At 44.0% G+C, this 12,500-nt stretch overlaps 1 non-coding gene across 1 annotated transcript; it reads left to right on the top strand.

Moving 5' to 3' along the window:
* Positions 1–4,732: 4,732 nt before the first annotated feature.
* TRNAN-GUU (transfer RNA asparagine (anticodon GUU)) lies at positions 4,733–4,804 on the top strand. Its single transcript has one exon. It is a non-coding gene; the product is annotated as a tRNA-Asn (tRNA).
* Positions 4,805–12,500: the final 7,696 nt, after the last annotated feature.

The raw sequence follows: 12,500 nt of genomic DNA, 5'->3' as shown, positions 1-12,500 counted from the left end.
AAGGAAGAGTGTCCCCTCCATTTGGATACAGTTTCTGATTGTTAGCTAGAATATATGGGTGTATTGTCATTCAAGTTCTATAGATGGTGTCTGTCTCACTGTCTGTTTGAGTGCCTGAAGGCCCCTGGAGGAGTCGTTCTGTGAGTTGTATTCAAGCTCGCCCTTAGACCGAGTCAAGTTAGCGATAAGAGTCAGCTACTTTGGCCTTGTCATTCGCTTTGTTGCCATATAGATAGGTTGGAGTGCGGGTGGCCACTAACCCAACGAACGAACTTACGTGTAGGTGTGATCCTATCTGCTCTTCCACTATAGGACTAGAAATCCAGTACAACCATGTCCCTTTCTTAGGGGAAAAGCCCTCTTTGAAGGAGAATCCACTTATGAGCGCCAAAGGCGGGCATCCGACATCACCAAAAAGAAGGAGAAAGGCATTCAGGCACCGCAAATCCAAGAAACTCCGAATACAGGCCGGCACGAAAAGCGAAATGACCAAAGGTATTGGGGCTGTTTCGGCACCAAAAATAGTGTCACTATGCTAAACACATCGAATATCCGTCTCTTTATGTGGGAGCGAACCATCTTCGCTTACGGGTCTACCGATCCTATAGCTCCGATATAGATTTAAGTAACTTGGCAGAAAAAAATGCGGAAAAACGGTTTTGGATGGAAGAGGTAGATGAGAAAGACTTTCCACTTAGAGTCAGAAGTCCACGCTAGATGACCGATCTTTATGACCTTGAGGAAAATTACCTATCTTGAATTAATACACCAAAAGTCAATCGATCCACGAAAGGAATTGATCACCACGATAATGTGACGCAAGGCAAAATCTGTAATCAACATCGGTTATGTGAAATAGGTCATTTGAGAAAAAAAAAGAGAATAGGACAATCTATATGTTTAACACAAGCGGTTAAGTCGATAGCTTTCTTAAGGAACAACTAAAGAAAACGCTCTCACGAATCCTATTTTCTGATTATGTATGCCGCGACATTACGATTTGGAGCTTTGGTCCGGCCATGTAGAGCACTCATAGAGGTCCGGCTTCACGTCAGTAATCTACCACACCCATGCTGGAATTCAGTAGAGTCCCACGAGTCAATCGACAAAAGCGAGAAACGAGGTTGTTCGACAAGGCTACGGTCTAACTTTTTCTTCCTAGCGGAGTTCAATACGAAAATAAAGGCGTTCCGCGTTGGGAATGGCGTACTACGTACGGGTGGTATTTCAGGTATAACTGATTAGGGTTGTTCTGAAAGCAAGTCAATTGGTGCTTTGGAAAGTGAGTGCCAGAGGCTAGTCACTGCTTGGTTTACAGAAGGGAAGGAAGAAAGAGATACCGAAGCAGATTCAGTATAGAAAAGAAGAAATTGATACCATTCATTCCAGTTTATTTGATACCCACTTAAAGTTTCTATCAAACCATGTCTTTTTCTTCGAATGTCAATCTCGTAGGAATTTCGATTGGAAGTGTGGTATTGAAGGGCGAAGCCTTTACTCTTTGACTTGTTTCTTTGAATATAACATAATATTGACTGCGCACTTCGAAAGATGATGGTGTATTCCGAGGATCAGTCCGTTTTTTATTGAATTCGCAAATTGATAGATCTTGATGATTCAAAGAATGATTCTTCCCTGGGTATTTCCCCGGTACCATTATTTAAATTGGAGCTTTTCAATTCCATTTTTGAGATTGAGGTGAGGGTTTAAGACTACTCGTAATGATTTTTTTTCTTTTATGGCTGGGTGGGCAAGAAAAGGATTTGACTCTTGAAGATATCAACTCATACGCCTGCTCCATACATTCAAAAACATTTTTGGTACTTTCTATGAGAATGGATAAATAGAAATGGGTACATTCCTCTTTCTCTTTCTGGCCAAACTACCCATAAAAAAGAAGAGAGAGAGCTGTAAGAGCGGTAAAAGCAAGCTCGGTGGCCCGGTTTCACTACAGGTTGATATATCCTTTTGAAAGAAAAGTAAATTCGCTATGCTATAAGGTACCAATTCATCAAGGTATAAAACCACATCTACAGTGGGAGTCCCTATCTACTTTCGATTCCCTTCTTACTGGCTTTGCCAATACATCATACTGATTTGACGCTTCCTTACGCTTTCTTTCAAGCATTGCTTCCAGGACAACGGAGAGTATTCCAAGATAAAGAACTAGAACTGAGGTTGACACTACTGAAAGATAAAAGAATGGTGGATAGATGGATTCGCACCATCCCAAAACCGAAATACAGACAGACCAAAAAAAGACGAAAATAAGTACTCCACCACCAGCCTACCTACTAGCATGTATTAAGCGAATAGCTTGTATGGTAGTTGTTAAAGAAAATATGTATGTAGTCCCGGAAGAGAAGCAATTGTCGTACGACCTGTAAGCGTCACTTTTGACTTCCTTGCCGTTTGTGAATTGAGTCAATCGAGTTACGTTTGAAAAATGAATGGAATTCTGGAGTGGACCGAATATCCATGGCAGAACCCCACACTGGCTAGGAACTGGGCTGCACTAAGCCCGGCACTTTTTGGGCTTCTTCATGAATCTAGTTTTCAGGTAAGGTCATATCATCTTATTGAATAGATATCTGAAAGAAAGCAAAGGAATGAATCGTTTTTCCAATTACCTTCTCTCGAAAACCATAGATCTTCTGGTTGCCATTGACTATCCGGCACTTTCGTCTGTAGAGCGAAGCAAGAAATTGCATGGAAGGGCTTTTATGCTAATATCAGCCTTGTTTGGAACAATAGATGCAATCCATTTCAGTGTATGTCACTGAGTTCACCATTGCAGTTGAGACGTCAGGCAATTGAGCGTTCCCTAGAGTTTGGTTCAAAGGCTAAGGACTCCCCGCAGCCTTCATAAGGGCACTAAGGCGGAGCACGGAAAAGCAAATTGGGCACCCATGTTTTACCAGTCCCGGATCTCAGGGCCATTTTGCCAACCGCCGACATGAAAGAAATCGAATTTCATTGCGGGAAATTAGGATTTCATGAGGGAGGAAAAGGGGGTGGAGAGTCGTACAATGCATTGGTGGGATGAAGGTGCTAGCTTGGCTGAGATAGGAAGTTTCGATGTGTATGTAGATTTGGTTCTAGTGCCCCCACCCTTTTCGAGATCTGTCAGGATTAGCAAGATGTTCTGATACCGCTCCGTTAGGTACTAATGCTTCTACCTATCACCCGGAGGGTGAGTTTGAGAGCTGTGTTTTTTCCAACGTTAATAGCATTCCGCGAGAAAAGTCATCTAGTGATGTTGTCAGCGGAGTCCCTCGTCCATCCATGTATGAATAGCGGTATCCCCCATTTTGGACAGTGATGAGGTAGTCGACGCAATTTGCATGTGTATTTGTGTTCGGCTTTGCTACTTTCCTTCTAGAAAAGAATGTCCGCGGAAGGGAATAGTCTACGTGGCCCGGGGTAGTCTTTCAATTCCTTTATCGGGTGGGAGAGTTTAGAACCAGTTAAGCCAATAGCTGTTGCTTTAGTCACACTAGCTACATCAGTTGATCATGGATTTAGCATACCACCTCAGAATAGTCTACGTGGCCCCTTGTTTTTACTACAATTTGATATAGTGAATCCAGTAATGCAGACAGCCCTTTTGAAAGCGCTTTTAAAGCCCCTGACTCTCAAAAAGAGCTGGAGGTTTTGCCTCAACTCATTCCATGAATGTTGTTTCATTCCCCACGCGGCTGAATCCAACTCAGTCTTTATCCTGCCTTGGAGTTCTCTCTCATAACTGAAGCCAGGAGGTATTCAATTTATCGGATTTCGAGCTAGCTGCCCTTTTCTTGCTCCTTGCCATTAGCGCAGCCCTTTTCTTTTTCTTAGCTAGCGTAGTTTTTCACCTTCAAAAGAAGGCGCCAGCGCTTTTGTAGTGACCCCGAAGGGGTCCCGGGTTGCTTTGGCGCGCCCCACCCCGTCAGTCCTGTGTTGTACTTGACTTGACTCTCCCCCGCTTGCTGCTTGCTGATCGCAGTGTTCAAAAATGACACGAAGCTGGATATGAGTAGATGTTGTTGGTCAAAAACGTCTTTCATTCACAATGAAACAGAATGGTCTCGCTCGATGCATCATTTTAGAATGTGTATTTTCATATTAAGAGTTCTTAAAAGTTCTCAACTCAAAGCCCAACCGTCAAAAGGATGCTACAATGTTCGAAATTATCAACTTAACATGCCCCCTTACTTCCTTCGTGACCTCCCACTACTTCATCTACCGAAATGATTAGGCAGATCTCGTTTTTTCTAGCATTAAACCTGCTCATGATCCTTTATAGAGCATGGAGCAGACAGAGACATGAAAGGACCACCTTCTCCTGCTTGCTTGATCGGAATCTATTCACATTTAGAATAGCTGAAGTGCTACTTAACTTCACTTAGTAGTTGAAACTCGGAGAGACAGAGAGAGTCCTCTCTCATACTTGCCAATTCCAAGGCTGATCAGCAAGGGAATTGGCAGGAACCAACCTTAGTTGCCCCTCGGTAGAGTGAGTCTACTTAGCGAACTGGCAGGACGCGGAGATCGATTGATCAATATGCATATCGAGAGTTGATGGTTGACCGCCGCCCCCCTTGTCCTGCCCCGGCCGGGGAGGCAAAGGGGATTGCTATCGTCACCCTTTCTCCCGGTGTATGTGAAAGAGAAAAAGTGACGCACTTTTTGGATTTTTGGTCTGCGGTTGGTTGGGCCAAAGAACGAGAGTCAGCTTCCTTAAGTCCGTTCTTCCTCAGTAGCTCAGTGGTAGAGCGGTCGGCTGTTAACTGACTGGTCGTAGGTTCGAATCCTACTTGGGGAGATTTGATTCATTCAGAATTCGAATTCATAGTTATAGCTTTTCTGACTAGCGACCCCTGTCCTTCTCCTTTTTTTTTCTAAAGACGCAGCAGAATCGTCAAACGGGACATCAAAAGTGGGAAGTTGATTGTAGGATTTCTATTCCTCACTCTCGTATAGGTGAACTTGGTTCGTTCAATGAAAAGGGATAAGAAGGATCCACTGGGAATGAATGGGAAGACTGGGGTAGTATCTTCATTAGCCGGAAGGAATTAGTCTCCACTAGCATAATTCGAAGAACGAACAAGAAAAGGCGTCTTTGGGTAGGAGGATGGATGGATGTGGTCCAATGGCTAAAGCTCTGCCAGCTTCTTGTAGACTAGCAGTCTCCGAGAGGAACCTTAACCCCCGGGTTAGGCCGGGTGGGATGGTATACTTTTTTTTCGCCACAAGTGGGAACTCAGTCCTTGGTAAGACACAAGGGGGGAAGGAAGATCTTCACTCATTCATTAAGTAAGTGCCTGCGGTGAGACCCACAACAAACGAAGGGGGTGGAGGGAGACCTAAGAAGGAACAATTGTCTTGAATGCTACGCTGGGATACACTTGTGATCTCTTTCTTTTTCTATTGGTCTGCTCAGTGAATTGTAGTACCGAAGAAAGAGAGGAGAGGTAAACTACTGTTCCGTTGATGTTTCATATTTATGTATGATTAGGCGGGATACACTTCTTTGAATATCTATACTCAAAGAAGGTTTTGATGGATGTTCCGGAAGTACTTATCTAGTTTATGTATTTATGTATGATATTTATGTTTTCACAAGTTTTAGATAATATTATAAAAGTACTTTATTAGTTTATAGTAAAAACTTCTTCTTATTACTATATTTTTTAGTCCTAATTAAACTTTTCAGTAGAATGTACTGAACATATTACTGAAAAGTAATATGATCAGTGAATTGTATTTGTTTCTCGTCCCTTTCTTTGGTCGAAGGCTTCAGGTCAAGATCCTTTTTCCTATCTATTGAAGATGCAAAGAGAGATGCTTCTTCCTCTTCAAGTTGGAAGTGCAAGAAGAAATGCGGTAAATAGGAGTTCCATCTACCACGCACTCGCCCCACACTCCAGCTAACTTCAGCATCCATACTCAGCTAGGAGGAAGGTGCCGGGGACACTATGAACACACATGTACTTGGTTGACTTCACGTCCCGTCTCACAACCGGGTAAGATCAAATAAACAAACAGCTTGCTTGCCCAATCCCTATTGAGAGGATTTCTTGAGCTTGAACTTCCTTTTGTAGCTCCGCTCACAAGGACTTCTTTTCATCCGCAATGAAGCTTATAACACCACTTGGTCAGTAAGGCCTGATTCAAAAAAAGATCAATCACCCCCTTCCCTACTTCAATGGAAAAGGGGGAATCGCCCTTTCACAGCCGCCCCTCCACAAAATTTATACCTATCCTTTCGCCTAAGATGATCACGAACGAAGACAGAGAATTGCGTAGATAGGAGGAGGAAACGAACCAACCCGAAAAAACAAACAAAAGGGAATGAGAGAAATGATTGGAACGATTGAGGAAAGAAAGAGAATGGCGGCCCCTTTCCTTTCGCCCAGGGGGCATCATTGTCGGGGACAGGCTTCGAGGGTTCTTCCATATCTAGATATAGAGATAGATGATGATAGAGATCTAGATCTTTCTATAGATAGATCCTTTGAGAAATTTCTATTGATCCGCTTTCAAGATCTATGAACAAGAGAGATCCAAAAAATCTCCATGTAAAAAAAAGAGATGAATAGATAGGGCTGAGCCGATAGCAGGACTGGGTACGATGATGGGGCGAGAGAGGGAAAAAACCCTTCGGGATGGATCGGGAAAAGTGACCTCCGGCTCAGCCCACGACTTCCTTCCCTTCGCATAGCTCAGGTGACTCCCTTCCCCCTTTTTTCCCAGAATGAATTAGCCCGACACGATGAATCCTGCCCTCCTGTCTTTCTTTCTCATTGAATGAACCACTGCCTGGGACGCCCCTATGCCTATGAATTCAATGATTTAAGGGCCCCGGGAGGAAACTTCGGAAAGAAAGCCTACTGGTTGGTCTGGTTGTCCCCCGGCGGTGCCCGGGCGGGCCTCGGTTCAATCTTGCCGATTCTACCTAGACATGGCTCAAAATGAAGGGGTAAGGCCAAGTGTTCTTAAAACAAAACTTGAAGTGCACACTTCGGAGCACGGTCTTCCGTTAGGTCCTTTACGGACGACGAAAGCCCCTTGGCTATACTCTACTCTTCGCCTCCGGCTGTTCTGTTCTTTTCTTTTGGCTCGGCGGAGCTGAGCTGGGTTCCATTACACTCTGTAGGAAATGCATAGACAGTCCACGCAGCAAACCGAGGCCCTGCGTGCGTCGTACGTACCGCCTACGAATAATAGGTAGCCCCACCCCAGGCAGAGTTTGTGAGCCGTGTAATAGGCGACCATTTCGCGCAGTTCGGGGGGCACTTGAATAAGCCGCCGGCACCCGGCTGCGTCTTTACCCCTATCCAATTTTTGGGCCAATTCCCCCTTCATACTACCAAAAAATGAGATTCGTGCCGAATCCGAGTTTGCTGCCCCAACCATTACAAAACTAATACCTATTCTGTTTAGTACTTCAGGTGCTTCTCTAGCGTATAATGTAAATCTCGTAGCGGATCAATTCCAACGAGCCTTTCAAACTAGTACTTTTTGTAATCGACTCTATAGCTTCTTCAATAAACGCTGGTTCTTCGATCATGTTTTGAATGACTTTCTAGTCAGATCATTCCTGCGTTTCGGATATTCAGTCTCATTCGAAGCTTTAGACAAGGGTGCTATTGAGATATTGGGCCCTTATGGTATCTCGTACACATTCCGATGATTGGCCGAGCGAATAAGTCAACTTCAAAGTGGATCTGTTGTGCGAAGAGTGCGTTATGAACCGTGGCCGCCTACCTGCTTTGGTTGGTGGGGGCGGCTCCTCCGTTGTGGGTAAACGGGAAACCCGACTCTACGAACCCGAGGAAAGGCTGCACAACTTCCGTAGGGGCGTTAAGACCGGAGCTTTTTGTAGTGCTAGAAGGAATGCAAGTGAATGAATCCAATCCCATCCCCTTTAAAATCGGCGAGGTAATACCTTATTGAAGTAGGGCACGCTACGGCAACACAGGACTGACGGGGTGGGGGCTTGCTGTCTACTTGGCGAGCCTTCACTGCCCCCTTCTGTAACTTCCCTTCTTTCGTCCGTCCACGAGGCAGTCAAAAGAAAGAGAGAAAGGGGCGGCTATAACGCAGGAGTCGTGGCGGTTGTATGCCACAAGGTCCCTATAGACAAGGGGACAAGTGAATCATCGCTTTTGGGCGCAGGCAGCCCTCTACCATCCATCCCATTGCATTCCTCTCGTAGAGTACTGTACCGTCTCAGACTAGATACATCTATGGAAAGAAAGGATTTCATAGAAAATCTTCATTTTTCTATTTTTTTTTATCCCCATGCATTCCGTTATTCCCGTAACTATGGATTGATTGTCCCTACCTAACTAAATGGTATCAAGAAGGTATATGCCCGTAGTATCTAGAAAATATTCATGGTTGCAAGAGCGAGGTTAGTCATCCTCACCATCACCATCAAATACCGGTACTTGCTTTTTCTACAAGCTTGATTTACGAACTCGACCTTTCGCAGGAAGGAAGTTCCGTATACCATCAACGGAGTCAAACCGCTAGAGGGTCACATATATCTAAATACTAGTTCCGATCATACCAGTACTTACTTCCGTGGAGATACGAGAAAGGGTGAGAAGATGCGATTATGTATCATAAATACTAAGGCCAGACAGACTAAAAGGGGCTTTTGGATACGAAGAAGGTTTTCACGTCTTGCTTTGGGTGGTATGCTTCCTCACTGTTGCTATTCTGCCCTTTCCCGGTAGTCAACCACCAATGAATGCAAGGAGATCTGGACCTGCATGTAATGTTTTTTTTGCCAATACTCTAAAGCAGCTTCCTTACATCAACATGGGATTGCAAAAGGGAGGGAATTGAAAAAGGCGACTCCTCCTTAGTAGGAATAGTAGCTGAGGCTGCTTCAACTCATAACGAAGCTATTCCAGCACATAAGTCCGGGATGATCTGAGGTCGCTGGTCTCACATGGAAGAGATACGAGCCTCCGCTGGATAAACACCAGAACTGGTATCGGCTTCTTTTGTTCGTAACGAACAAGCAAATAATGCATCTGGCCCTAGTTTCTTTGGCACAATCATAGCGTGTAACCCGTCCTATCTTTTTCGCCTTCCGCTCTGGAATCGACTATTGGTGGGTTGTAACGTGAACCTATGGATCTCAATGAATAGCTTCGATACCACAAAAGGATGGGCAAGAAAGACAGCAGGTGTTGAGCCAAAGCCCTAGTTCATACACAATCATAATGTTGGTCAACCATCCGAACCGGGATTCCTGTTATTCATACGAAGGAACAAGAAAAGAAGAAGTATGGGATAAATGGTTTTTGAGTTGGGCATGATGAAAGCGGGTACAATGGCATTACTTAGAAGCTATTATGTCCTGTCTTGGCTTTAGCAATAAGCTTGTGCGACTGATGACTCCCTCCATCCCTGGCATCGCCAAGACTAATGGATAAGGTTTTGTCGCATCTTAATCGAACCGCATGCGGAGCTCAGCTCCTAAGAAAATAATAAGAAATATCTAGTTTTGTTTCATAAGTGGCGAGCCAAGGAATAAGAATACCGCCCCCTGATCTGTATTTCAAAAGTGGATTCAGCGCTGCAAGAAATAGAATTATGCATAGATTGACTTGTAAAGAAAGACGAACCGAACAGTGCTAAGCAAAGAAAAACTCTCTTATTTCTATGCTCGATTCAATCTCTACTCATCTGCTTTTAGTTCTACTTTCTGTATACGAAGTCCGAGATTTTCGAGCTGCTCAGTTCTCGCTATGTCATTTCTTGGTTTTTAGTGCATTCACTCAATTCTCTGTGAAGTCCATGGACATGTTGTGGTTCATTGCAGAGAATAGCCATCACATGGATCAAGCTATAAGGAATCACCCGCGAGCGAGGGCAAGTCTCAATTACAGTAGGAATGGAATACACCAATCATAACTCTGGTCTGGTCCCTAGTTCCCTAAGTAGTTAGTGAAACTTCCAGCTGGACTGACTGGATTTAGAGCTTAATGCTCCTATCTTTGAACTAGAATCTTAGCGCTTATTTCATGAAGATAGCTACTTTAATTGATACAAGAATGCCTACTTTGGACCAATAGGATCTACTCCTACTTGAATGCCAATCCAATCTCTTTCCCAATAAGAATTCCTAATCCCTAAATCCAAGCAAGGCATGATTGTTAGTCAGGATAACCAGCTTACGTACCGCATTAAGAAGTACCGACTATGCTTTTTTCCATACTTTTCTTGCAGTACTTCAGTAAAGCTACCCCATTTTAATAAGATAGGGATTCGAGATATCAGCATTTTCACAGGTCCTTGTCAAGCTGCAGCAGAATCAGATTCGAGTATAGCATCATGCAGTTGGAGTTCTGAAATAATCTGGATCCCCTTTGCTATTTTAGCAATCTCTGCTGCTCAGTTTCATCCCTTTCTGAGGTAGAAAACCCATCCATATATGTACGAGTGAGAGATGTCTTCCGTCCTGGAGAACCGTCTTCTCTCCCTCCTTGGGAAAAGGAGATCTAGGTAGAGGAGGTAGAAAATAATAGATACCGTCTATTCTATTAACTAGTCATCAAAAAGCAACCTATATCGAGGTCAAGTTTGATAGGGTGAAGTGGACTATTAGATCCCCGGCTTACCATTAGAAAGAAAGCTTAGCCACCGACGTCAATGTGTTAAGCACATAGGATATATTCGGCGAAAGTCAGTAAGAAGTAGAGTGAATTCTGAAACTCCAGCATTTAGGCCCGGATAGAATGGGTCCTCAAGCTTAGAATCATTTGGCCTAACCTTTAAGAAAAGTCAGCATCTTTTCATCCGGGTCGTACTAAAGGCAGGTAGACCGAACACACGGCACCTGTTCCAATGACTGGTACACTGACGGTGGCTTATTGGTTCCTTCCTCCCTTCCATCCTCAAGTCTTACTTTCCTTGATGCCTTAGTTTACTTGATGCCCGATTCATTCCTCCCTATATTAAATCTCTCATGCCATATTCTTTTTCAGGTTTGACATTACTTCCCTGCGCGTTCTGCTCGACGATGATATGACTGATAATCAGAAGCGAGAGGCTCTGCTCTCAATAGTTGACCTCCTCGATTCGATCGATGGGAGAAAAAAAAGGTTACGAGCGGCAGAGCACGCACAAGTCTATCAACGTCAACTCAGCCGCGCTTTGGACCGATCCTACGAATAAGAGGCATTAACAAAGCATTTATGAGACACCATACTTTCAATAGGCAAGGGCCAGCCCGAAGATCAACGGGATCTTTCTCCAAGCTAAGTTTCTACCCCCGAGGGAACCGGCCACGATGCGTGGGGGTATCGGTGCTGATAAACTCGTCTCCGCTCATCTTACCTGGAAATGGAAATAAATTATGGTAGATTACCTACCTCATCTGAGATGAAAGAATTTCCTACTTAAGATTCATATGCCTATTTTGCTGTTGATGTGGAGGAATTGGTACTAGCCTACTCGATATGTTCCTTGCCTGGTTCGCTATAGGAAGTGCTTTCAGCAAATGAGGAGGGGAATATTCATAGGTATGAATCTTCTGTCAATGGTTAAGGTTGAAGTGAAGGCAAACCTTCTTTGAATTTTGATGCCTAATTATTTAGCTCTGGTATTGAGAAAGAAACCATTCATACGGCCAGGTCACGGGAATGCTTCTTCGGCTTACAATTCTGAGTCAACAACCGTAACTCGAGCACTTAGCCCTAGCTCTTGCTCTTTCCTTCCTTGCAACGGGCTGCCTGTGTGCCTACTAATATTTACTTACCTCAATGGTGCGCTAACTTTAGAACGAGGATTTGCCAAATTCGTATTAGGGGGGCTATGCAGCAATTCGACCACTGTTACTGTACTAGATATCTCAGGCTTATCCTAAAGAAATTATGGCTTCACTTCTCTTCTTCCTGGTGATGGATATAGTCTCGATGGCTTTGCCCAATTATGGCATAAAAGTCAAATAGGATATCCTTCAAAAGGGAATTTCATGTGTGAGCACCTTGCCTCTTTTAGGGAAGGCTATTTACCAAGTGAGTCTGCGCAGCATGCTACGAAACATAAGAATCATTTTGAATCCCATTTGCACCCGGATTCAGCTTCTTTCGAACTAGCAAATGCACTTTCAGAGCCAACAACGGATCGGCTTGGCCCATTCCCCATCTGGGGAAGAAAGAGTACCTAGATCTGCATCTACTAAGTATGCCCTGGAATTCATGTTATGATCCGGTCTTTCCCAAAGCTAGGGCTTCTTTTCCCATCCCTATCCTCCGCGTCAACCTGTACCGGACCCAGAGTCAAAACTAAAAAGAGAATGAAGTCTCGAAAACTCTTAATTAATAAATATCCGTGCGCCTACTTTGCTTATCCTTCTCTGCCCCATTATAGATAGTTGGGTAGAGCGAGAGGGATAGGAAGGATAAAGAGGTGGGCATCAATAATATATAAACCGAAATCTCTTCACCTCAAAGCATAACGATAGTGCATTTCATCTCCACTCTCAATGCCCATTG

The sequence above is a fragment of the Aegilops tauschii genome, chromosome 4 (assembly GCF_002575655.3).
Source record: "Aegilops tauschii subsp. strangulata cultivar AL8/78 chromosome 4, Aet v6.0, whole genome shotgun sequence".
NCBI classification, from domain to species: Eukaryota; Viridiplantae; Streptophyta; class Magnoliopsida; order Poales; family Poaceae; genus Aegilops; species Aegilops tauschii.
The sequence above is the reverse complement of the archived record's forward strand: the minus strand, read 5'-3'. Positions and strand labels throughout refer to the sequence as shown.